Source organism: Myotis davidii, unplaced genomic scaffold (assembly GCF_000327345.1).
Source record: "Myotis davidii unplaced genomic scaffold, ASM32734v1 scaffold2258, whole genome shotgun sequence".
Taxonomy (NCBI): domain Eukaryota; kingdom Metazoa; phylum Chordata; class Mammalia; order Chiroptera; family Vespertilionidae; genus Myotis; species Myotis davidii.
Genome location: NW_006289499.1, coordinates 25,134 through 29,423, shown reverse-complemented (window position 1 = coordinate 29,423; position 4,290 = coordinate 25,134).

The window sequence follows — 4,290 nt, the reverse complement described above, 5'->3', positions numbered from 1 at the left end:
AGTTCATGGGGGGGGGCAGTAATGGGTGATCAGGCTGGCAAGGGGGCAGTTGGGTGCAACCAGGCAAGAAGGGGGGGCAGTGAGGAGTGACCAGGCTGGCCAAAGGGGGTCAGTTATGGGCAACCAGTCCGGCAAGGGGGCAGTTACGGAGGATCAGGTTAGCAGGTAGAGGCATTTAGGGGTGGTCAGGCTGGCAGGGGTGGCAGTTAGGGTTGACTAGACTGGTTGGGGGGGCAGTTAAAACAGCAGTGAGACATCCCTGCAGGGTTCAGGATTGGAGAGGGTGCAGGCTGGTCTGAGGGGACCCCCCTATGCACGAATTTCATGCACCTAGACTGTAGTAGATATAGATATAGATGATATAGATATAGATATAGATTTAGAAAGAGATGATATATAGATGTAGATATAGATATAGATATACTGTAGATATAGATTATATAATTATAGATATAGGTATTGATGATAGATATAGGGGAGGGCAGTTACGGGGTGATAAGGCCAGCAGGGGAGAGCAGTTAGGGGCATCAGGCCAGCAGGCAGAGGCAGTTAGGGGCAATCAGGCAGGCAGGGAAGGCAAGCGGTTAAGAGCCAGAGGTCCGGGATTGTGAGAGGGATGTCCCCCGAGGGGTCCCAGATCGGAGAGGGTGCAGGCTGGGCTGAGGGACACATACACCCCCACCCCTTTGCATGAATTTCTTGCATCAGGCCTCTAGTTTAATTATAAAAAGTCTTGATGTAAAATACTGATATGAAGGAGCAGATATAGAAAAATCATTTTTATATGAAGAGTATTGTTTTTCTCTGTCCATTACTACAGAATGAATAAATCACCCAGATAACCACCTGTTCCTGGAGCTGATGGATCTAATATGGTAGAAACCTGGTCAGCCTTCGTGGCTCCACCTGTTTTCACCATCAAGGTCTGTAACCATGTGGACACATGACCTAGTTCTAACCAGGGAGCAGGAGGTCATGTTGGGCTTTCCTGCTTCATCAGCAGCTCACTTCAGAGGCACCATGTCCTCCCTCTCGAGTGCCTACTCGGTCTGTACGTGGCCCTCGGCGGTGATGTCACTATGTCCATACTGATGGGTGACCCCAGGACCTGAAGCCCATACACTGGATGGACCATGTGCAACATGGGAAAAGCCACCCTGAGCCTGCAAGGGAATTACCATGGACGGCAATTCACCACGTCTGAGCAGACACACCTCCAGGATCATCCCTTCATAGTGTTGTGATTTCCTCATTGTCCAACCAGTTCCATTTGCCTCTCTCCTTCCTGAAATAGCCACACATAATCTCTGGAGTCCTTCAGGAAACAAAGCATTGGCCTGAAGATTAACCCAAGTTCCAGGTTCCAGGTGAGGTCCAAACGACTGTGTCATGCGTCCCAGACATACAAGTGTCATGGCTGAATCCAAACAGATTACCATGTGCACATATACATGCACACTAACAATCTCACACACAACTCCCAGCTCCCAGGAAGGAAACCTGTCCCAGGTTCCTGAGGGGCCCTGGAGACCTTGACTCTCATGGGACTGTGATGACTGGACCCTGACCTTAGGAATATCTAGGTTCTCATTGGTGGGGCCTGTGGGTGTCCTTATATGACAAAACTTTGCAGATGGTTAGGGTGGGGACGAGCGAGCTAAAGTTCCTGACCTAGGGGTTACCCAGAGCCTTCTCCTGGGACATACCTGTAGCCACAAGGGTCCCCTTCAGAGGAAACAAAGCAAATCAGACCAAAGGTTTTATGATCATTGAAGCCAGACATTTGGGTCAGTTTGCTCATCCACCCCAGTGAATGAGGACCAGGAGGAAAGTGAGTCATAGGGAGGACGGAGAGCTGTGGTGGGAGGTCCTGGGGGATGATCCTCGTCGTGGTGGCCCAGGTGGGCCTGTCAGAGGGAAACGTGGGGACAGGGGCCTGAGGTCAGCACACAGGGGCATGGGCTGCGCTGGGGTCCCTCTTGGTGGGAACATTTCACAAATCCAGGACAAGGAGAGCACTGAGGATGGTCTCCTTGTGGAGAAAGAGAAATCAAAAATACAGAGACTTGGTGAAGGAGAGTCCCCGTCACTGCCCACATGTCACCTGCAAACACAATGCCCCTTCTTCACTGTTGTCTGCAGTGAGAACATGAGAAGGAAGAGCCTTCCCTGGAGGCAGCTGAGAGCTTGAGAGGAAATCCCTGAGCCCAACAGGAAGGCCCTTCCCTCCCTACCTCCCTCTGCCCCTGCTCCTGGGGCTGCTCTCTGTGCTGTGGGTCCTGAGCGCCCCTGGTGGTTGCAGTTTCTGGTGCAGGTAGTTTTGTACCTAGGGCCTAGACCAATGATGGTGAACCTATAACATGCGTTTCAGAGGTGACAGGCAGACTCGTTTTTTGGTTGATTTTTCTTTGTTAAATGGCATTTAAATATATAAAATAAATATCAAAAATATAAGTCTTTGTTTTACTATTTTTTATGCATGTCATAGGTTCGCCATCAGTGCTCTAGGCTCACACTGACTTCCCCTCACTGTGTATCTCACACAATAATACACAGCCGTGTCCTTGGCTCTCAGGCTGCTCATTTGCAGGTACAGCGTATTCTTGGCATTTCTCTGGAGATGGTGAAACGGCCCTTCACATAGTCGGCATAGTATATGTAACTACTACCATCACTACTAATGGGCGAGACCCACTCCAGCCCCTTCCATGGAGCCTGGCATATCCAGCTGATCCAGTAGCTACTGAAGGTGAATCCAGAGGCTGCACAGGAGAGTCTCAGAGACCCCCAGGCTGCACCAAGCCTCCCCCAGACTCCAGCAGCTGCTCCTCACACTGGACACCTGCAAACACAGAGACACAAGGTGGACTTAGAATCACATGGAAGCACCAACAGGCACAGGCACAGAGGCGCTTGGGTTCTGGGTGTCTCTCCAACATGCTGGTCAAGGGCCCCCTTTTATGAGCAGGAGGAGAGCCCCATTTGCATGGAGTCGGCGTATAAGGTGCAGCTGGGACCCTGGGCTGCATGCCTGGCCTTGTCATCCTCGGGGCGACCCCAAATGGGAAAGGACTCAAGGATGCTGGCCACAAGGGGTCCCGTCTTGACCCCCTTCCCTCACTCCTTCTTGGGGCCCATCACCCTGACTCCATTCCTTTGGGGGCAGCTTCCAGGACTGAGAGTCCTCCTTCATGGGGTTTTGATGAGGACCCGGGAGTGCTCCCCCAGAGGCAAGTGGATGGGGAATCCTCTCGCTCTCCTTCAGCCACTGTGGGCCATGTGGCCTTTCTGGGGTTTGGGAATAAGAATGTGCATTGAATGATGCTTTTATTTTGGAGATGAAAGATTCTCCTTGTTATTTTCCTCAATCAGATCGTCCACAGAATTCGAACTTCTACATGTGAGGAGGCAGGAGACGCTGGGCTGGACGCTGGGGCCACAGCCTCCATTTCAAACCTGCTGCCACTCTCACAAGCACACAGCTGCCTCCTGAAATCACACATTTCACTCAACTTTCCTGTTGTTCATGTGCAAAAACCCTGTATCCTAGCCTTTCAAAGGGGGAGAATTTCCATCATTTTCAAATGGAGCCCTGGCTGGTGGGCTCAGTGGATGTTGCATCATCTCCACACCAAAGGGTGGGAACTCTATAGAATCAGCACCACCATCATGTGGAGGCAGCAGGTTTTTAATAATTGTGTGCACCTTCCTCCTCACATGGGGAAGAAACGTGTATGAACGTATTTGGTAAATGAAGTAAAGACAACATGTTGATGTAAGAACTGTCCAAACATGGAGAGAATGTTTTATAAGATGTTATTCCAGCCAAAGACTTAACAACTTTTGGGGAGCAAGACCTCAAATGCTCTGGAGAATAACCATTTGCAGCTGGGTTTGTGCATTTGATGTTAAGGAGGGAAGGTGAGGGATAACATGGAGGTGGGTGAGAGCAAGGCAGGTACTGGATGCAGGGGCTGTGAACAGGAGGCTCTCTCTCTCTCTCTCTCTTTCTCTTTTCTAATCTTTATTGTTGAAAGTATTGCATAGGTCTCTCTCGGACCCCTGACCAAGACCAAGTAAGATGCAGGACATCTGGTCGACCGCAGCCACCATGAAACCATCTCCCGCGGCTGCCCGTTTAGAGGAGTGCTGGTGACCACGGTTTTGCGGGGGTGGGGGGGAATGGGGAGGGAGCTTACCCTCGGCCCCCCTGGGAAGAAAGGGGCCGTGTCCTCCACCATCCACTCCCGCTTCCCGTTCTAGCCCGTGGCCCTAAGGCCCCAGAGGGGT